This window comes from Urocitellus parryii, chromosome X (genome assembly GCF_045843805.1).
Source record: "Urocitellus parryii isolate mUroPar1 chromosome X, mUroPar1.hap1, whole genome shotgun sequence".
NCBI lineage: Eukaryota > Metazoa > Chordata > Mammalia > Rodentia > Sciuridae > Urocitellus > Urocitellus parryii.
The window spans coordinates 116,177,014-116,201,504 of record NC_135547.1 but is presented as its reverse complement, the minus strand read 5'-3'; positions in this window follow the sequence as shown (position 1 = coordinate 116,201,504).

Sequence of the window (24,491 nt, the reverse complement as noted above, 5' to 3'; positions counted from 1 at the left end):
TACTTGACAAAAATCTTAAATAATTATTTCCAGAATAATGTAAAATTATGTGAATCTTCCCTGACCTAAAATATTTTTTTGTCTTTCAAAACAATTGATTTTTAAGTGCATATAGAATTCTAGGTTAAAAATAACTGTCCAGGACTACATCAAAATTAACTTAAGTATATCAAGGACTCATCAACAAAGTGAAAAAGGCAACCAACATAATGGAAGAAATATTTGAAAATCATATATTTGACATAGAATTAATATCCAGATTATGTAAAGAACCCTTACAATACAATAACTACCAAATAACTCAATTTAAAAATGAGCAGAGGACTTGTATAGACACTTTACCAAAGAAGATAAAGGAATAGCCAGAAAGTGCATGAAAAAAAAATGTTCTGTATTACTAAACATAAGGGAAATGAAAATCAAAATCCTAATGAGTTATTACTTCATCCCTATTAGGATAGTTAGTTACTTAAAACAAAAAAGAGTAGGTATTGATGAAGATGTGGAGAAATCAGAACTCTTACACGCTGATGGTGGAAATGTAAAACTGATGGAACCACTGTGGAAAATAGTATAGTGGTGCCTCAAAAAAGTAAAAATAGGACTAACATGATATAGCAATTCTACTCCTGGATATATATTCAAATGAATTGAAAGCAAGGTCTCAAAGAAATATTCATATGCTCATATTCATAGCAGCACTACTCAAAATAGCCAAAAGGTAGAAGCAACCCAAATATCCATTGATGATTTAATGAATAAATGAAATATATATATATATATATATATATATATATATATATAATTCCGTCTTTAATGGAAGGATATTCTGACACATGTGGTACAACATGAATAAACCCTGAGGACATTATGCTAAGTGAAATAAGTCAGATACAAGCAGATAAATACTGTAATAATTCCAATTACATGACATAACTAGAGTAGTCAAATTCCTAGTGCCAGAAAATAGAATGATAGTTTCTAGGGATTGGGGGTAGGAGAAATGAGGTATTTTTTTAATGGGTACAGTTTCAATTTCCCATGATGAAAAACATTCAGGAGATTGGATGAATAACAATATGAATGTAATTAATAATTCTGAAACATATGCTTAAAATGGTTAAGATGATAAATGTTATATTATGTGTAATTTACCAAAATTAAAAATTTCAAACCTTTCCCAAACTAATTTTTCATCAGAAATCAGAAGAACTGAACCTTGCTCTGTTGCCTCCTAAAACAGTCTGATACAATTTTATTGTAATTACCATGTAGGTGACATGCTTTTTCCTCTGAAATAATCTGGCTTTTTTTCTTTATCTTTAGAATTCCCAATTTTTATAAGAATATATCTAAGGTATTTTGCTAGGAAGTAAAGGGTTTCCTCTATTATAATTTTTATAATAGAGACTCATTCCATATTCATACATGATCATACCATAATTTGATCAAACTCTGGATTTTCCAGTTTTCTTATTTAGTTCTAAAAAATATTCAATTATTTTTCCCCATAATTTCTTCCCCACCATTGTGTCTACTTCTCAGAACTTAGCATATATCAATGTGCTTAATCTTTCTTCTCCTTTTTCTCAGATTCTTTTATTGTCTTTCCCCTCAATACTATATAAATTTGCCAGTCTTTTTATGCTTATTTTTTAATCTAGTCTATATTTTGGGTAATAATATTTTGAACTTCTATGGTACTCTTATTTGTACTCACCTCTTTTCCTTTACATGTGAACTTCTTTCTGCCAGATTCATGTCATCCTAAATCTCTCTGAAGATACTCATTAGACTTTTTAAAATTTCTTTTCTATGAATTATCTGTAGACCTATTTGTTCTGTGAATTCATTTTTGTGCTCTTGGCTTTTCTTAAATGTAGGAAGATATTTAGTCATCCCTAAGGTTCTGAGTAGGACACAATTAAATGGCAACCCTCATTTCAGGTTACAGAAGCAAAGAAAAAGCAGAGGTTGCCTGCTGACACCATTTTCCTTACAAATATACTTGATCCCTCACATTAACAGAATAAATTTATAACATGCACTGTCAATTTTATTTTTTAATTTATTTTAGTTGATGCATAAATATTGAAAATTGTATGTTAATGAGGTACCATGTAATGATTTGATACATGAACACATTATATAATGTTGAAACCATGTTAAATATATCTAATTCCTCAAACATTGATCATTTCTTCATGTTGAAAACTAAAATCCTTTCTTCTAGCTTTTTGAAATATACAGTGCACTATTGTTATCTATAACCACTCTACTGTGCAACACCACATCAGAACTTCTCACTCTTCACTATAAACTTAAATCCATTTATCAAACTTTCCCCACCCTCACACTAATTAAATATTTGTTTATGCTTTATATAACATACACAGCTATCACAAGATAATATCTTAAGAAATCCAACTTAACCTGAGTTATGTTTCATCATCAGAAAGTGTGGATATAAATCTGTATTTCAAAGAGTCAGATAATATTTGAAATTGACTTTCTGTCCAAACTGACTAGATTGTTTTTTGTATTTAATTCTTAAAAATCTCTTTGATTTTCTTGTTGTTCATTTGTGCTTGAAAACTATTGTTGTTGTTATAGTTATTCTTCCTCACAGAAACCTTTTATGCTATTCTTCAATTTTGTGAGAGCCACCTTAATTATAATTAGATTGTATAATAGGAATCATAATTAGAGCACATACAAAGTACAAAATATCACAATATGCTAAAATTAACAGACAAGTGAAGTCATGTTTTAACTTGGATTCCCTCAGAATCAGACCCCAAATCAAGGATTTGAGTGCAAGAGGTTTATTTGAGAAGTGATTCGGAAAGCTCCAGAAGGAGATAGGGGAAGCAGAAATGGTAAGAAAGACAAAAGAAAAAAAATAAAGGTACATTATTGAGCAAGTTAATGGTGTGGACGATTTGGACATAATCCCTTTGGGGAATTCAAAAAGACCCCATGTAGATTACCTTTTTTGGTTATATACTTTATATTTAGGCATACCTTCTCACTAATACTTCTGGTTTTCAATTTCCCTCTCTATTTTTTTAAATTTCTATTAGTTATTGATGGACCTTTATTCGTTTATTTGTTTATATGTGGTGCTAAGAATTGAACCCAGTGCTAGGCAAGCACTCTATCACTGAGCCACAACTGCAGCCCTCCCCCTCTACTTTTATGACTAAGTTTTCCATTACTTGCTCGCAAACATAGCTATGACTCTAAAAGTTTATTTGTAATAGTTTGCAAGCTATGACTCTAAAAGTTTATTTGTAATAGTTTATCAAAAAATTTTAACTATTAAATTGTGGGAGTTTTCAGATTGTTTAATCTACCATATTGGCCACTCCCCCCAAATAAAAAATATTTGGATTAAATGAAGAAAAAAACTCAACAAAGACATAATGTATTAGGAAAATGCCTTACACACAGTAAGAGCTCATCAAATGCTAATTATTGCTAATATGAAGATACAGTAATAGACAAAGAAGAAGAAGAAGGAAAAAGAGATTTTGAGAATGATGGAACTGCCCTTAATGCTCCTGCAAGGAAGTAAAATGAGAATGTTTGTTCCAACAGTGTTCTATATCTATTGCTTCCATTAAGTTCCATTCTCTACACTAGAAATTTCAATTTGCATCTTTGAAATATGTTATGTGGGCAAATATGTTATCTTATTAGCAGGTGCTATGAGAGCATCTTTGTGGGAAAAACAGTATTGTTAAGATTGACTTTTATAAGTTCACTCTGGTATAGAAATAATTTATAGATTGCTCAAGTTTCATCAGAAATGAGAGAGGGTCATCACATATTGAATAATAATAAGCTTGGGAGTTACTTGAGGGGAATGATCAAGGAGATAAAGCTCCTGACTGTTGAAGTGCCTGAAGAAAGATTTTGGAATGAATCAAAACACTGAATGGAGAATTATTTAAATGTATAGTGTGTTATAGACCAAAAACCTGCTCCTGTAAGTACCTTTTGAAATCCTTCATATAATTTTCATTACTCACCATGTTAGTCAGCTTTACATTCCTATGACCAAAATACTTGACAAAACAACTTGGAGGCAGGAAGATTTGTTTTACCTCATGATTTCAGAGAATTTAGTTCAAGGTCAGTTGGTTCCAAGGCAGAAACATCATGGCAGAAGAACATTACAGAAGAAAGCTGCTCAGCTCATGGCAACCATGAAACAGAGAGTAAGAAAGAGTGGGGAGATGGGGAGAAGATAAACCCTTCCAGGTCTTTACTCCAGTGACCTACTTCCTCCAACCAGGTCCACCTTCCAGTAGTCCATTCAGTCATCCATGGATTAATCCACCAATTAGATCAGAGCCTTTATAATCCAATCATTGGCTAAAAGCCCCATCTTTGAACTTTACTATATTCGGGACCATGCTTTCAAAATATGAGTCTTTTTGGGGGGTCATTCCAGACCCAAATCATAACACCCATTATTTTATGTGGGCAGAGTTTCAGTTAGGTAGAACTCTAAAAGAACTGCTAAGGGACAGTTGAATAACTAGCAACAGCAATATTCCTCTTCTTTGGAGGTAGAAGCAGTGAGATATTCCATGAACTGCCCCAAGACTAAAGGATCAAGCAGAAGGAATAAGGGCATTCTGGGAAGAAGAACCAGTAATGAATATCTTTCTGGATCTGGAAGCAAATCACTAGATAACAAGGTACAGGGTGGAGGGTAGGCAAGTGATGGGACCAGAAGAGAAGGCAGGGAAAGATTATGACGAATTTTCAGTGCTAGGCCAAGGCCATAGAATTTTTTAAATGTAGGTGATGGAGATTACTGAATGGTTTTCCACCAAATGTATTGCCAATTAATATTGTTAAAAGGTTATTATTGACACAGTTTCATAAAGCATTTGAGGGAAGCAAGGCCAAAGGCAGGTCATGATATTAATTCAGTAACTATCATAAGGCTTAACCTTAATAGAAGTGAGAATGTAGACAATAGGAAGGACAGCTAGGCTGCAGGTGGTGGGATGAACCTGAGAAATTACTATAAGATACAATTGACTAAGAATATCAGTGTATTAGATAGACTAAGCTTCAATTTTAAAAAGACCAAAATATACCTAAAATGGTTCACACATTATAAAAGTTTATTTATTGGTCAAATAACTGTCCAAAAAGATGTTCCTTGTCAACTGGAGGCTCCTCTCCATCTGGTGATTCTGGAATTTGGGATCCCTCCATCTTATGTTTCCATTATGCATTAGAAGTTCACAATAGCCTCCAGAAGGAGCAGAAGGAGAAAGAGTGTGTGAAGGGGACATACCCTCATTTTAAAAGCTTCAGCTAGGAAATGGCTTATAACATTTGTATATATATTCCATTCACTAATACTTAGTATCATGGTCACATTTACTGCAGGTAGCTGGGAAATGTAGTCTAGCTCTATGCCCAGGAAGGAAAAGAAATGGATTTGGTAAACAGCTAGAAGTCTTCACATTGATAGTGAGAGAAAGAAAGGATCTTGGAATAATTCCCAATATTCATATTAGTTAACTGGGTGAATGGTGATAGATTGGGGAATATAAATTTGGCTAGAGGGAGATGGGGCAATGAGTTCAATTTGGGACATGTCAAGTTATAGATGCCTAGGAAGTACCTGCAGAGACATCTGTTCATTAGAGATATATACCATTGGTAATTATGCTAATTTAATTTCTTATAAAATTTTTAATGTGTAACCATTATATAGAGAATTTATTTGAATTAAATCTCTGAAATTTTTCATTGAATCCTTCATTGCTCTATATTCACAGACACAGATGGGAAAACCACAAATATAAATTTTTCCAAAGTAAGGGTGCAAATGGATTTTCCATAAAAGTTAAAAGGCATGTTTAATTCAAAACAGTGCACAGCCATCTACTATGAGAAGAGAAGGTATTGGGAACATTGTCCTGGTATCTGTGCCTGATTTAAACCCATGGAGGATTAGTGGTTTTAAATCAGGCAGAAGTGGGGTATTTTTGTTTATTTTTCATAGATTTGCTTTAAAGATATGCTCCTGCACCTAGGGAGGTGAAAAAGAGCAATTGAAGTATTTGATGCTTGAGAGTAGGCCTCATTTCAGTTCTAATTCCTTCACAGTAAATTGCCTCAATGTGAAATCAACCCTCAGGCTCTCAAGTAGCCATATTCTCTGTGTCTGTATCCAGCCATTAAGACAAATTTGAGTGTTCTTAGGGTGCTTTGGTAAATCACCAAGAGTTCAGTGTCCTCAATGATTACATTGTAGTATGAGGTGCCTTGTTACTTTCAAGACAGAAGGTTTTCACTTGAATGACTTAATGAATAGGCCACTGGATGAATTAAAATACTTCTGTATTTTTTAATTTTAAGAAAATAATAAAGTATATATCTTTTTATTCACAAACCAAGATGACAATAATTTAGATTTTCTGACACATTAGGTCAAACTTTGTTCCATTTTTTTGTGATAGGAACACAATGGTAAGGATGGGGTGAGCGCATTAAATATTTCACTGAAATTGTTGGCAAACAGGCAGTTCAGTGAGTTTACATGCTCCAACGCATTCAGTCAGAATTAGCCAGGGCAACACAATTCATTCACAAATTTCTATAAACATGTTTAAGAATGGTTTGAAATCTTTTGGTGTGAAATACATGACAGTAGGACAAAAAGCTGGACTGTAAAATAAAAACACTATGGAAAGATGTATATCACAAAATAAAGCCAAGAAGTTTCAGAGATGGGGGGGATATGTTTGTGTTTGCATATGTAATGCTTTTTGCCCTTGGAAGAAAAATATATGGCAGTATAACAGCTTGAGTGTTAGAAAACAACATTAGCTAAAACTGCCAAAATATTATAAGTGAAAGGCTCTATTACTTTTCTTTACAGAGCAAATATTTTTCTACTTGTACCAATGAAAATCCCAGATACTACTTAGCCAGCCAATCTGTGTTTACTTCTCTCTGTTATGTAACCTGTCTTTCCCCTAACTCTCATACTCCACAGGGGAGTCAGAGTTCCACAAACAGCCTAAGATGAAATCATCATTATTAGGGCTTTTGCATGCTGAGTTGTGGCTTGGTCCCATAATTCTAAGGGCTAAACCCATAGAGACGAAAAAGATTAGCAGAGGCTCTTTTCCACTCTAGCTGTGGGAATCCACTTGGAGGGCTTCTCCACCGACTAACCCCCATGGAAACCCAGTGCCACATTCTGTATCACTACAAAACACAAGGCTGCATTACATACATCTTTACATGAATGCCAGATGGAGCTACCAGTAGGGAAAAATGACTTGGTCTTGAATGTGTATTTCTTCAGGGTTCAAGGGAAAAAGGAAAACCCACAACATGTCAATTTATAACATACCCACGGTTCTTATCTTTCTTCCTCATGGTGAATTCATTGCTTCAATTAATTTCTACCTCAATCAATATTCATCAAATATCCACAGTGAGCTAGGCCCTGCTGTGGGTAGAGGGATGGCAAGTAAGGACAATCACTTCTTCTGCCCGTGTTTCTAATGTGGAATGTATTCATCAATATGGAAATTTCCAGCTCTCCCACTGACCTTGAAGAGCTGGTCTTCATGAACTCTTCAGAAGCTATTAGTAAGCCATCTGCCTTATGTAGACATATATGACCCTAGAGGAATTCCAGTGCAAGCAAGAGTTATCTGTCTGATAGGTCTGCCTTTTCCTGTGCTAAGGATTTTTTCATGGAGCTCTCTATAATAAGATGTTTAGAGAATATTAACAAACTACAGTCATAACTATAGGAGGGTAAAGGTTCACCTTTTCTTTTGAAAAAAAGGAAAAAAGAAAGAAAGAAAGAGTAATACTATTGACAATTGAAATGTATTAGGTAGCTAGTTTCAGAATAATCTGGTCACTCACAAAAAAAAAATAAAGAGATAAACAAGTGTTCTCTCAGCTCTTTATGAAACAAAGCTGAGTTAAAGCCTTCCCAGATGTAAAGGAATGACAATTTTCTAAGTTTCCTTTGCTATGAAATTTATTATTTCTCAGTTGCAGGCACAGTTGGTGCTAAGTAGTCCCAATGTACACTTTTCAGGATAAAACAGCAAACCTGAATTAGCATTAGTATTTTAGCTTTAGACTATCTATTTTTGTGAATAAACAAATTCTTTGCCTATGTTTTCTATATTTAAAAAGTTACACATTGGTAAATTGACATGTATATGGCTATGTAAGTCCACACCAAGTTTGAGGCATTTTCAGGCTGTTCTGAGCTACTCTGAATTATTAATCCTGGCTTAAGGGAAGTAATAAAATTATTCAGTCTCCACAGGAAATTAATTTTGTTTCTTAGTAATAAAAAAAGAAAGCTCTCTTTAAGGTACAGTGTTTTGCTAGTACCGTCCAAAATGTCCATTGTTTGTTCTCCTTGTCTCAAACTGAAGGTAAAAGGTTTTACATTACCAACAGCTCTTCTTCACAGTTAATGGGCACCTCAATTTGTCTTATATGGCATGAAATGGTATACTACACTGGAACAGTGTCCATCTTTGAAAAATATTCCAGCTTTCATAGCTGGGCTATAACTAATTCATTTACTGATATCTGGGATTTAGAAAGATAAATGCCCTTTTTCTGGGAATTTAGTTCATACATAGCATCATGTAGTAAAATGTCAATTATTTTACATAGTCTTACATATGATACAGTATTATCGTAGGTTCCACAGAAAGAGATGGCATACTCACAACGGGTAATTGAGGAGAATTTATGGATTGTACCATTTACAAATGTATGGGAAGAGTTTAGGGAAAAAAAAAACAAGAGATATTTTGGTACCCCAGGGTAGCAACATCAGGAAGTCTGAGACCTGAAGAAAGAAGAGGAAGGAGCCATTACTAGAAGCATATCTGTATGGAAACACCCAAAGAAACTATGGCTTCCAGCTAAGATGAAGTAGTGATAGCCTGGGGATCAGGCAGAGGAACTATGTGATAAACTTTTTATTCTTCCCACCTTCCTATTTCTTATTTCTCCCACCTTCCTGTTTCTGCAAGAGCCTCCCATTGGGAAAAAGAGAAGCCAAAGGGCAAGGGAGCTTGCTGGGGCAGTCTGCAGAGTTTAGCCTTTCTTGGCACAAAACAGCAGGTAGAGTGATATGAGATTCATGTATTTAAGATATTCAGCCTATAAACCATGTATCATTGTTGGATATTACTGGTCATTGCTCTAATGATAATGCAAAGACCTCTTCATGAAACAACATGAAGGACAAGGTTAATAAAGCATGTTTCATACTATAAGTATAATAATTCAAATAAAGTATATAATAAGAAATATACTATGTTACAAATGCAGTAATCTGCAGTCATTTTGCACTGACACATGATTATTTGCAAATTTAGCATTCTAGAGCTAAAATGGTTCAATGGATAACAGGTATCTCCCCATAATATACAGAATATACATGAAATAAAGCAATCTACTATTAGAAATTAATGGGTTGTTCTGAGTTAACATTAACATCCTTTAATAAACTTAGATACAGATACTATATTTGTATCTAAATAATTGATTCCTCTTTTATTTTCTCTATGTACATAGTATTATAACTTTAATTAATGTATTATTCATAAGAAAAAAACAAGTTTAATCCCAAATAAAAAGCCCCCAAGAGAAATGCTGATTTAACTCTAGATGATGTAGTTAAATGAATAATCAAATAAATGCTCCATTAGAGACTTTTTCAGGTAGACTTTATTTCAAACACAATTTTAATTTATTATTTCTACACCATTAATGACTTTTGGACACAATGCATTCAACTAAATCGTGACATGTAGGTCTACTCACTTCTAGAATTTTGTTCTCTCTTTCATTACTTGAGGGATATCTGGGAGAATAACATTTTTAATAACTCATGTACCAGTTGGTTTTCCACTGCTGTAATGCCACCATTAGTATCAGTTGATTCCCATTTCCTTTTGTGGGACTGAATAAGGGGCCACCATCTAGAAAAGCCCAACTATCCTTTGAAATCCTGTTCACTATGTTAAAGCCTTGAGGCTCTTCTAAAAGCATGCTAACTTTTCAAGTACTCCTTAAACAGAACACTTGGCTGCCAATATGATGATACCCAGAGAGTCTTTAATGGCCAGCCAGTGAGCCAGACCTGGCTGATTCACTCTGCCAATCTACCATTGAAACCCCTTACAGCAATCTGTTTGTGTACTGAGACAAAGCCCAGATGATAGAAGGCCAGGATTTTGTAGAACCCTTGAAAGTATTTCTAGACTTTAAAAAAATTTCATTCCCCTACCTTAAGGGTCTTTTTTGACATATTTTTTTCAAATAACTCCCCAACTCAACACAACTTTAATAACACAAATTCACTATCTGTTTTGGGACTGTATGACCCTTTGGAGGTCTACACATTATCAAAATGCCTAATTATTTTTTAGATTCCCCCAAGAATCATTTTTTACACTCATTTTTTTCCACATTTTCTACTGGTACATTATAGTTGCACATGTTGTATCATATTCAAACATGCACACAATATAACAATATAATTTTGTGGTGAGCCGTTTCTGTGAACTGTGGCCGCCATTACAAGATGGCGCTGGTTTCCCCTGTAGTCTGTGACAAACAACTCCTTATCAGAATGAGTTGGCACGCTGTGACTTGGCACCCTATAAGAAAAGTCCACGTGGCAGCTTCGCATTGGGGCTTGAGGTGCTTTATTAAGGCTGGGAGGGGCATCCGGGGGGAAAGAAGAAAAAGTATCAAGGACCTGAATAAACTGCTGAGAGAAGATTCCCGAGTTGCGTCTTCCTTGCGGGCAAGGGGTCGCGACAAGTGGCGCCGAGACCCGGGAACCAGAACTTTCAGTCAGTCAGGGGTGGTGCACCGGTTAGTCCCAGGTAAGTGGGATCTGCGATCAAAGCAGGGATAGTCCCAGTAAGTGGGATCCGCGTCCAAAGCGGGGTCAGCTCCTCTACAAAGAAAGAGAGAGCCTCATATTTATTGCAGCTGCACTGTGTACTTTCACTTTTGTTTTCTGTGTTTCTTTTGTTGTGTCATTTCGCTTTTGTTTTTTGTGTTTCTTTTGTTGTTGTGTCATCTGTAGATAAAGAGAGAGCAAAAAAAAAATAATAATAATAATAAATAAGATGCTCCTCTGTAGATAAAGAGAGAGCGGGGGAAAATAATAAAATAAGACGCTCCTCTGTAAATAAGGAGAGAGCGGAATTTTGTATTTTCACTTTCTTTATACTGCTTGGAACAGTATGGGTGCTACTCCCTCAAGCCCAATTTTGCTGGCCTTGGACGGGTTACTGCGTTCTAAGGAACTTAAAGTGAAGCAGAGCACATTACAGAGGTTTTTAGAAGAGACTGACTCTGTAGCTTCTTGGTTTGCTTTTTCAGGGAGTCTCACGATTTCCAGTTGGGACAAATTAGGGAAAGATCTGGATTTCGCTTACAAACAAGGAACTTTAAGGGGCAGTACCATTCCGCTTTGGAAATTAGTGAGGGGGTGTATAACAGATGGTAAATGCCAAGAAGCTGTGAGTGAAGGTCAGGCAGTCCTTGAACAGCTACAAGAGGAAAAATCTGAAGGGTCACGTAGCGAAGTGGCAGAGAGTGTTGAGAGTAAGAATAAAAATAGAAGAAGGCTCTATCCGGACTTGACTGAGTTAAAAACTCCCAAGGACACAAGTAGCTCGGACAGTTCTGAGGAATTGGACAAGTTATTACAACAATTACGTAAGACTAAGATAAGAAAGAAAAAACGGGAAACAACAGATGTAAAAGCCTGCTGTGAGAAGGGTAATAAATCCAGTTCTGGGGAGGAAGTTGAGAACCTAGAGGAGGGCTCTATACCTGATGTTCCACCCATAGATCCGCCCATTGCTCTGCCCCCGTACGTGGGAGGAGTCCAAGGCTCCGGGAGGACTTTTCATTCTCATTGGTTCTTCCACAGTCACTCAGACAGGACTTCTAGTCCCGCTTTCCAGCCACTAACCTGTACTGCTGTGTTTCAGATTTCTACCGGAGCTGCTCAGAGCCTGTATTTATAAAAAATGCCTACCTGTAAATGCTAATGAAAGATAACTTTTTCAGACAAAACTTAATTCCACAGGTTTCTATGTTACAGTCCTAAATTTAAGCTAGTTCTAAGTTAAATAACCTTTTTCTCTATAGTTGTGTTACTAAATAATGTTCTATTGATGAGAAATATCAAATATGCTTCTTTATATTTTACTTTTAATTTTGAAGGTTATGAGGATACATTTGCTCGCCACAGGAACAAGCCGGCAAAGTTCCTGTGATGACCAAAAAATCCTTATTTTCATTGCTAACTATAAAAATAAAAATGTATACTCAAGGATCTTATTTCAGTTACATCAAGTGACGTCACATTAAAGAGTGCACTCCTAGTTAAAAATAAATTTAAATGGATCCAAATATTTTAAGACCACGTGGTTACATAAAGTTAATACAATTATAAGTTATGTTCTTATTCTTAATATATATATATATGTGTTTAGATATTTAGATAACCTATATTTGTTAATCTATAAATTAATTAGCACATGCCTAATTAATTAGTTAATATATATTTGCCTAATTGTTTTTCTTCAACAGAAAACCCATAATTTATGTTTTATATTTATACATTTATCAGATACTCTGCCTTTTCAGTTACAGATATTTGAGATAAATGCATTTACTATAAATTTGCTTTTAAGTAAAAATACAATCAAGTAATTTCTAATTCTCAAGGTTATTGTTCAAACTCATAAAATGATAAATTATTATAATTATTTCTCCAAAATATCTAAAGGTTTTAGCTTTATTTTCATTGATATTTCTTATCAAAATATAATAATTTGTTTATAGATTCTAAGGTTTTCAAAAATTGTTCCAAAGTATAAAAAGAAATTAAAAAAAAAAAAAAGGCACACATGCCTCCTCCTGGATAAAGAACCTTGGTGTCCTGTGATTTTTTTTTATTTTTTAACCTCGACGTCTCTCGCCGGACTCGGTTTCCGTTAGCCGGACTTGGCATCTGGAGGTCCTTACCGAGATTCAGAAAGCAGAGGTAAACGGAGGAGGCTCACCTTCTAAGGGAGAAGGGGGAAGATTGGATCAAAGATAATTTAAAGAGACAGGGTACATACCATGGGTCACTCAACAGTGAAACTTCGTCTGGCCAACGAAGTTAAAGAACTGTTAAGCAAACAAGAAACAGAAATAAAAACCAAGACAACAACTAAATTCGTTAAAGCTATAGCCCAGGCTTATCCTTGGTTTCTGACAGGAGGCTTTCTTAATAACAGTGATTGGGATTTGGTAAAGCAGGATCTCCAAAAGTTGTTGAGGGACCAGGGTCCAGATAGAGTCCCGATTGCTACTTTCTCTCTATGGAGATTGGTAAAGGATGCTCTTTTAACTGATAAAGTGAAGATTAAGGAACAGCTTGCTGAATGCAAACAGGCTCTTAATCAGGTCCAAACTGCTGCCACTATTAATCAGGTTATTCAACAAACTTCCAACATACTTGAATCTCAAAGTAAAATTAATCAACATATTTTGTCAGGGATTTTAGCTGCCAACCAAAGAATAGATTTACTCCAAGCTCAGGTAGAAGAATTGGCTGACTTGGTGCTTTTGGGTTGTGTTGACCAACGTGCACATTTATGCATAACCTCTGTCAGATTTAATAATTCCAGGAATGCTTCCCGCATCATCGGAGAGTACTTGGCCGGAAATTGGTCCATGGTAACAAAAAATTTGATCCAGTCTCAACTGACTCAGATAGCTGTTTTGAACGACACCCGTGTCATACCGGTGACTTTGGGACAATTCACCCTTTGGATTTCTTCTGCCTTTTCCTTTTTTAAGGAATGGGTGGGAATAAGCATTTTTGGTGCAATGTGTTGCTTTGGTATGTTCCTCTGTTTGTGGTTTCTCTGTCGCCTCAAGGCCCGCAATGCTCACGATAAGGCTATGATCATACAAGCTCTTGCAGCTTTAGAAAATGGCAATTCACCTCAAGTCTGGCTTGCGCATCTTAAACAGTAAATCTTTGACATGGTCGTTGCACCCCAAGTTATTATAACATTGCACTGGGATCGACATGTCTTTCCTCACTATTCTCTTAGTGTTGGAAAGCCCTTGCACTCTGCCGGTCTTGCTGCCATTGCACGCAGATGGGTTTCCACACTAGTGCTTCTCTATCGCTTTAAAGTCCGTGCCTTTCTTTCAGGGTGCTGTCAACTTGTTTGTCGTTGTACACAGCCACAGTTCAGCCTCAGCTATCCCCCTCCGTCCACCATCGTCACGGTACAGGATGCGAGGCAAGGCACTGCACTTGAGTGATCCTTGGAGTGGACCTCAAGGAGAGCATGTCCTATTGCATGCGGGTTTGACGTCCTTCCTTACCCCACCTTATCCACGCCCCGCCCCACGAAAAAAGGCGTCGGCTGATATGGCCTCGGATCTGGGGAAGGCGCCTCCTTAGGGCTGAGCCATACTATGCAGCCACTTCTGCACAGTGGGATAGGACCTCTACTCTCGCCTGTATTGTCATACAAAAACAAAAAAGGGGGAACTGTGGTGAGCCGTTTCTGTGAACTGTGGCCGCCATTACAAGATGGCGCTGGTTTCCCCTGTAGTCTGTGACAAACAACTCCTTATCAGAATGAGTTGGCATGCTGTGACTTGGCACCCTATGAGAAAAGTCCATGTGGCAGCTTCACATTGGGGCTTGAGGTGCTTTATTAAGGCTGGGAGGGGCATCCGGGGGGAAAGAAGAAAAAGTATCAAGGACCTGAATAAACTGCTGAGAGAAGATTCCCGAGTTGCGTCTTCCTTGCGGGCAAGGGGTCGCGACATAATTTGGCCAATATTACTCCCCATAACTTCCCCCTCTCTACCTACCTACCCTCTTGGTCCCTTTCCTCTACTGATCTCCCTTTGATTTTTAGAAGATCCACCCCACCTTTGTTTTACTTTTTCTTCTATAGCTTCTGCATATGAGAGAAAATATATAATCATTAACCTTTTGAGTTTGACTTATTTTACTTAACATGATGGTATCTAGTTTAACTCACTTTTTTTCTGCAAAATGCCATAATTTCATTTTTCTTTATAGCTAAATAAAACTCCACTGTGTATTTATACCACATTTTCTTTATACATTCATCCACTGATGGACACTAGGTTAGTTCCATAGTTTGGCTATTGTGAATTGTGCTGCTATAAACATGGGTATGCATATATCACTGTAGTAAGATGACTTTAATTCTATGGGGTAAATATCAAGAAGTGATATACCTGGGTCATATAGTGGTCCCGTGCCTATTCTTTTGAGGAGACTCCATACTGATTTTCACAGCAGTTGTAAAAACTAACTTACAGTTCCACCAACAGTGTAAAAGTGTCCAAGAACAAATTTTTGCCCTTTACCTCCTCAGGAAGCCATAATTTAAAACAGAACTTTGGGGCCTTCCAAACTATAAGATACAGGTTTAGTAGACTTCTACTCTTTTGGAAGTTAAAGAGGAAGACTTGAAGGATAATGGTGGAAAGGAAATTAAAAGAAAACTATGATTCTGTCCTGAGGCCCTAGTCAATCAATCAATCCACCAATCAATAAGAGATTTATTGAGTTCAGACCATGCTGTGAAGGTATGCTGATAGAAAATATATAAGGTACATTGTGCAAAATTAAAAACTTAATTCTTTAAATATCCATTCCATATGCATGGATAATCTTTTGATGTGTCCATATATTTGTCATGAATTGCAAACATAATAACATTAAGACTTCATTCTATGGTAGTCACTGCTGAAAAATTATTTTCTACATACAGGTATGCTTTCAAAAATGTTTAAAATTACAGAAATTTAATGGAAACACAGGCTTAGTCATTTTGCTAGAGTCAGGGGAAGGAATGCATGATCTGCTTTTTAAAGAGAAGTTTCTAGGTTTGGTGCCAACCCAGGATAGAGTAATTGCTATACTGGTAATGCAATTCCCTTCATTTCCAATCTTAGTAATATAAATATTCCAATTAATGCCTCCTCAGTCACCATAGTAACAATGAATTCCTGAACCTGAATTTAAAATAAGTAACTAACAGCACTTGGGTATATGGAATTTTGTCGTAAGAAAGCAATTCCCAAACACAGGTTGGTTGACCTCTCACAAAAGAGTCACCTGCACAGCCTATCAGAAATATAGACCTAGAGTCTTTAGCCAGATTCACTGATGAAGAATTTCCAGAAGTGAACTCAGGGACCAGAAGTATATTTTTCAAAAGCATTTCTGTTGATTCTGATTTACAGCCAGATTTGGAGGGTACTATGGGATAATTAAAGACATTTGTTTGCTGTAGAAACAGAAAAAATAAATAGTGCTCTGGTTAATACTTTGCTAGACACTAAGTGTGTGACCTTGGACCAAGCATTTAGGATTCCACTGGCCTCACCCTCTTCTCTATATGTTTTCTAGCTATTCCTTATTCCTAGATTCTGGTTATCCATGAACCCCTTATGGCCCAAGTTACCTGAAGGCCTCTACTACCAGTCTTCTCTTATCTTCAGCTTCTGCCATTACTAACCATTTCCTTGATTTTTCATTTAGTTTTTTTTTTTTTTTTACTCTATGTACTTGAAGGAGATTAAATTGGTTCAATCCATCATTATCATCTCTTGTAGACAATATTCACACAAGCCACAGTCTGGACCACTAAGCATCCTGTAGTTGGACGGCTTTAGAGTTGAATATTCCCTCTAGTTCAGTCTGCTGAAGCAGGGATATAGATCACATGGTCATTTCAGAATCTGGAACTTCCTAAGGCCATTTTTCTTGGTAAATCTTATATTTATGGTTGTAGGAATCAATTAGAGGAATTGCCTGAAATAATCCTTTTTATCTTTAAAACTTAAAATTCTATAATTTTATTAATAAATAATATCCCAGTTAAGCACATGGATAGTGACAGTGTATATATCTTAATTCAGTTTTAGAACTCTGAATATCATTTCTTGAATGTGCTAAAGGAACCATGAGGTAGCCATATTGGTTTCTTATAAGTTAAAGGCCATCCTTGCTATGTATTGGTGTGTCATACTTTAGTCCTATTCCTAAGTATAGGGTCCTTAACAAATAAGAGGATATTGTAGTATCATTTCTGTAGACTTATCTCTTAGTCTATTTTGTGTTGCTATTAAAAATAAAACCCCTGATTCTTGGAACTTTAGAAAGAAAAGAGATTTATTTAGCTCATAGTTCTGGGAGTATAAAAGCATGAAACTGGCATCTACTTAATTCTGATGATGGCCTCATAGAAGATGACATCACAATAGTGGGAGCACAAGTGGAAGAGGTCACATAGTGAGAAAGGAAGCAAGAGGCTAAGAAAGAGATAGGTTCACTCCTTTTATAACAACCCATCCTCAAGATTACTAATGTCCATAAGACCAGCATTAATTTAATTCCTTCCAAAGGCAGTGCTTTCCTGATCTAACCACCATCCACTAAGATTGCAGCACTTTCACACTACCACTGGAGACCACACTTCCAGCACTTGAAACTTAGTGGTATATACTTAAACCATAACCAAACCACAATAACTTAAAATTATCACATTCATTTCTTTTTTATTTAGCTTCAAAGAAAGGGTGTTTCTTCACCATCTGAACCCAGAACCTACATGTGTGCATGTACTCCATTCCCTCCCTTCAGCTTCAGGACCTTCAGTCACCAATTATCCCTAATTGTTTTTATCTTCAACCTTTCCTTGTTCCCTAATTCCTTTCTCTCAGCCTACACTCATGACAAAAATTCATTCCCATTTTTTAAAGAAAATTTCTCTCAGACCAAGATCTCAATGCAGTGATCAACTCATTTTTTCCTCCATAGATTATGAAAAAAACTTGTTTGCTCTTATGTTACCCCTTCTTATGTTACCATTTGCTCTTTAACCTAGTGTAATCTTACTTTGCCCAACAGTCATCTGAAATTATTTATCCAATGCGACCACTCCCTGCCTAATTTCTGAGCCAGTTGGTCCTTTTTTGTCCTTACTTATGAGAAAGTTAACACTACCAATCACCTTTTCCTTCTTAAAACCATGTCTTACTTTGGCTTTGATGATGTCATTTATTTGTGGTTCTCCTCTTACCTATCCATTTCTAATGGATCACTTTTTAAAGATTATTCATGTATAGGGCATCACCCTTTGAGAACCATCTCTGCTCCTCTCAAGACCTAAAGACTGAGATTTCAAATCTGTTACTTCAATGATTTTTTCAACTTTTCTCTGCATCTTGATAAGCATTGAAAATTCTACTTTGAGAGAAGGTTATTGGGGCAGCAACTGCTTCCATTTTTCTCCCAAGCACTTGTTCTCCTCAGGCCAAAATCCCTCAACCAGAACTGACCCAAGCTTGAGGACAGGTTATTAAATTCATTTTAAGTGTAGTAAATACTCTGTTGTGCCATACAAATCTCTATTCAGGACCAAAGGACTCATTCCCTCAGCTTCTGGGAATGTAGCCAAGAGACAGTCATCAGTTGTCATTCCTCTCTAAAAAGTTTCCTCAGTTGAAAATAGCTGCTTTGTTTAAGGTCATATATTTTTACTGGGGGAAACCTGCATCCAATGAGAATCATGGAAAAGTATAAAGATATAGTGCCCTTTCTATAAAATAAGGCAAGCCTGAATGATTGTCCCAGCTTCAGGGTTCCCTGTGGGGTTGGTTGAGACCTGTTTTGAAATTGAGTTAACACCAACTTCTCTCTCTGGCTTGTGTCATTTCTTTCCCTTACCCTCCAAGCATTGATCTACAGAGCATTCCCCAATACCTTCTTCATGTGACTGCCTGAGAGTCAACTTACCAGGGAGCCGAAATTACATTTCTGAGTCAGCTAGGCAGTCAACCCTATTGTTCACTATATCCAACTTATTACTACCATGTGTATTCATACACTTTATATTTCAGCATTCCCTAATTGCCAGGCCCAGGAAAAGCCCACCTCTCAACTTGCTCCCCAGCAATTAAAAAGATGACTCATAATATTCATTACAGGATGTAGTGTATGTGGAACACTTTGAAAAGGCATAAAAGCAACTTGAAAATGTTCTTAAAAATGAATCAGGAGAGCAAACAAACACAAAAGAGAAGAAAAGCAAATAGCATAAAGCTCTGAATTAACTGAAGTTTTATAAAGGAATAGTCCTCTGCAATGCCTTATAAGTAGGAAAAACACAGTGAAGTTTCTGAGACAGCTCTCCATACTAACAAAGCATGACATGGTAGAGTGTAGATGGAGGAACTTATTCCTATTCCTACATTAAACAGACTTTTAATTTTGTGAAACCTACCATTAGATTAACTCAAAGAAGATCCTCTCACAGCCAAAGGACCAAGACTCATCCTTTAGAATTAATCCCTAGATTTACAAAAGACTCACCAAAAATTAAGGAGGATAAAAAGATAGACAAATGTTCAAATAGCTTCCAAATTGTGCTTGCTTGTTTTCTTTCTGCATAATATGTGATCCAACTTGATTCACTCTCCAGATAGATATACTTTCCTAGCTTTCAGTTGTTGCACTTGGTATCTCAGAACCTGATTATTCCTTTTTACAGCCTGTAACTGAAGACCAGTATTCCTGTAATAGACTCTTTTTTACTCAGATCCCAGAATCTTTCTCATTATTGTATGGTCCCTCATGAACAGTTCTGACTTGTTTTAGTCTGTGATCTTTGTTAAACAATCAGTTAAAAGTGGGGAAGTGTGAGTGAGTTTATACAGAGCCATACCTTACTAATGAAATATGCATGATGAATGTATATATTCAAAGTATTGATTCAAGCAGGAACATCTATTTTCTTGTGCTCATTTGCATGTGAGTTGAAAAAGTGATCAACATATAACCAAAATCCAAATGTGAAAATGACACTTTGATCTGCAGATGTGACTGCTGTTTGCAGAGTCACTTGGTTCTCCATGCTACCTCTAAGCAACATTGTTGACCTCAATCAATTGTTCAAACTGGGCCCTCCAACCTTTAAATTTTTACCAGCCCTGTCCAAAAGCTGCTAGCATTTTTCAACCATGGCCAGCAATGTAGGCCTTTCTTGCAGCTGTGATTTAGAGTGCTTTTAAAAAGCTCTATTTGCCTTTTTAGATCATGGTTATTTTCATTTACCTTTCAATAGGGGTTTGAGTGTCTGTTTCCTACCACTTTATATAGGACCATTTAACATGAACCTTTCTTCATTACAGATGGATTGACTGTGTTTCAGAACTTTTTTATTTTGTTTATGTAATTTATGATAGAGCTAGCCCTAGAAGTAACATTGCATCACTTATGTTTTATTCTACTATCCTATATATCCATAGAAGTCTTTCCAGTTTCAAGGGAAGGAAACATAGACTCTATTTCTTGATAACGGAGTGTCAAATAACGGGAAAAGAATATAGAAATGGGAGATATTGTTATGGTCATCATTGAAAAAATTCACATATACATATGTATACACATATATACACACGTATACATGTATATAATACATGAATAATATGCACTCATTGTAGAAAATTTAAAAATGCATATAGGCAATAATTTTTAACTTTAAACAGACCTATTGCCTACTAAGGAAGAAAGAAACACAATCAGCTTTAGGCTATTTTTCACATATAAGAAAAACACATTTTCTTATCCTAATATTAATATTCATTTGTTTGTGCAACTTCCGGTTACAAAATATAGTCTGAGAAATAGTTTGAGATATTCAGAATTTTCAACATTTTCATGGCTAATTGAGGGTCAACAAGACAAAAAATATATACAAAGCCAGAACTGTCTCAGAAAATTCACATTGTGCTTATCCTACTTATAGGATGTTATAGAAAACTATTCCTTTCTAAAACTTCACTTAATTCAGAGCTTTATTCCACTTTGCATTCCTTATTGTTGATATATTTACTTCCCTGATTCACTTATAAAAGCATTTTAGAGTGCTTTTATGCCTTTTCAAAGTATTTCACATGTACTATCTGCATTTGATCTCTGTGGTACTGTTAGTCATTTGCAATACCAAATAGAACAATTAAATAACTATTGTCATTTAAAATGTTCATTTGTACAGCAGATCCTGAGAAAATAAAATGTGGCAAATAAATGTGATACAAAGTATAAGGCCATTAAATAGTATCTAGGAATATGTATTGAAATAGGAAATATATGTAATATATTAAAGAAAATATGAAATAGTAGTATATACAATGTGACACCTGTTGTTTCAAACACATTTGTGCACTGAAGGAAATCACAAGAGGATAGTGAGATTATAGATGATTTCATTTGTTTCCCTTTTTTGAGTCAGAGTTTTGTTATTGTTGCCTTGAGCTCACTTACCATCCTCTTGCCTCAACTTTCTGAGTAGCTGGAATTATAGGTGTATGCCATCATGCCCAGCTCTTCATTGCTTCTTTGTGCTATCCTGTATTTTCCATATTGAACATATGTTGGAGTTTGAAGTTAAAAATTTATACATTTGAAAGCCATGATCAGAAGAAACCAATAAAAGGTGAGACCCTCAATTGTGTACAGTATCTGTGATGAGGCTTGTATACATCCTAAATTTTCCTAATTTTCATAACACTTCCTATATATCCAACCATTTAACTAATCCTGAAGAAAAGAGTACTATCCAATTCATACTTTCTTTAGGAGCACATTTCAGTTGACTCACCTATCTGTCCTGGATTGATCTCATTGAGACAAAATGAAGTTAACACATTTAGATGTTCATTGAGTTTTTCAGTTGATCATAACTATCATTGAGAGCATCTACTTGCCTTTTAGTATTCGAGCACATTTTCAGGAATATAGTAGGCACTCAAAAATAGTAGATTGTACTTCTAAGGTATTACTGTATATAATTCAGTGTAAAACAAATCTGTAATCATGGTTTACCCCAAGAAAATTAGGTTAAGTTTGAATCCATCCATACTACTGGATCCAGTGCTCATGGCTCATGCCAATGAGGCTCAAACAACTTTCTAATCGAATTAGCCAGAATCAGAAACATTTCAAACTCAAGTTTGACTTGGTTGCACTTCACCATTTTGGCAATATTATGTAATGATTTCCAAAGAACTAGTCTGACTATGATCTCTGATGTGCTAAATGCTTTTCTGAAGTTAATTTTGTGTGTGTAAGGGGAGATAAATTTCATATTCTGCCCTATCTGGTTAAAAAAAGATCATATTGCATCATGTTGCTTATGAAAACCTTAATGATATTCCCAAAGTGGATTAATTATGGAACTTTTAAATAATAGTCACCTGCATTTCTATAGGAGATTTTGAGAACCCCAAAGAAAGTACTTCTCAAAAATCCTCACTTCTACCCCAAAGTGATTGTTTTTATACTGTTAGATTCTACATAAGCATCTAGCTATAAAATTATGGTGATGGAAATGCATTACCAATGGAAACCATTAACACAAGAATTTAAATTTCATTCTGCAATTCTTTTATTTATAAATGTAAGAAAAAACAGAATGTAATTTATTCTTATGAAATGGCTTAAATGGTTAAGCTCATTTTACCATTGTAGATGATTGATTTGATGAGAGCAGCAGTGTCACATGGTAATGTGAATTAAAAGATGGAAAAAAATATAAGAAGGGAGAAGGTGGAAGTATACTTTATCAGTATATGAGAATTTACATTAGTTTTTTTTTAAAAATAAATACTGGAAGGATAGGTGGATGCTGTGAATATGTGGTTGACTGAGAGAACAGAGAGTGGGATTGATATATGGATTATAGTGATGAATCAGCCATTTGGGCTGTGATACAAAGTGTGGCACATCCAACTGCCAAGTGTGAGTAAAAAAAAGTTCTTGTGTTTCACTCTTGTCTTGAATAGGACTTATTTAATATGTCAACCAAGTCTTAAAAAGGCAAAATTTATATATTTTTAATGAAATAAACACAAATAATTATAAATTTCAAAGGAAATTTTCTGAAAATTTGTGGGAGACATTTGTTCCATCAACAGATATATGTGTTTGATAGAGCTCATGGAGAAAGTGGCTCTTGGATTTCCTTCTACTTATATGGCAACTCTTCAATCTTTATCACAAATGCTTCCTTCTCCTCCCTCCCCTTAAGATTTTGCTGTTTTAAAAATCATGCTTAACCCAATTCTTCTTTCACTCTGGATAATCAGTTGGAGAGGTCTTACTTCTACTCATGGTTTCTACCAATAGTAATGACTTGCTTGTATCACCAACCCAGATTTCCTCCTGTAATCCAGAACTAAATCTAACAGCCTTTAAATATCTCATCAGAATGTACCAGAGAGAATTCAAGTAGACACATTCTAAAATACATCTCTTCATTTTCCCAATTAAACCTGTTATAACTTCAGACCTTTGTTGTTTCTACTCTGAATCAAAAGAAAAAAAAATCCAAACCTCCATATTCTCCCCACTTCTAATTTGACAATTTTCAATATCTTCAAGCATGCAATTCAGTTTTGGGAGGGAAATATCATTCTTTTGTTTAAAATTCTTCAATGTCAGTCAGGGGTTGAGCACTTGCCTAGCATGTGTGAGGCACTAGGTTTGATTCTCAGCACCACATATAAATAAATTAGTGAATAAAGTAAAGGTACATCAACAACTTAAAAAATATTTTAAAAAATATTTAATGTTTCCCTATTATCTTCATAATAAGTAATTTAACCATGCCTAAGTCTCTGGTCTTATCTCTCGACTCTTGCTTCAGTCCCTTAATGATCTACTTGCAATTCCTTGGTTATGGGTCTGTTAGACTCTTTAGATTACAAGAAAAAGAGACTTAATTTAGCCATCTAAGATATTTAGGATTCGTTGTGACCATTCCTGGCCCATTAGGTGGCTACTTTTTGCCAAGATATCTTCCCAAAGCCTGGATGTTTGAGTAGAGTGATTCCCCTCAAAAAGCGATAATGGAATTTTCACAGACTGTAACTAGCATGCATAGTAGATAAGCTATTCACAGACTATGAATTGAAGTAGGCGAAATATATTTTTTATTTATATGTAACTAAACTTCTATATTGAATTATTATTCCATTGATAGCAATAAGTTAGACTTGGTTAATTAAGGCAAGTCATGGAGTTAAGGGTTTTCTCAGACAAATAAGAGTTCTTCTCTTTCTTCCTTTCCACATGACTTAAATTAGGTTAACATAAAAGCAGAATCTTAGGAGAGGAGTTTGTTCTGGTGTTTCACTTGAGATATAATATTTGACACAGGAATTAGAAAGAAGAGTGAAACATGAAAGAAGGACAAGACCATAGAGTTTATTGAGCTGACGCTAACTAAGGTTCTATTCCTCTGGGGTTCCTTGAGAATTGAATGGAATATAACTCATACTTGTCTTTGAAAAATAGGATGCTAGAG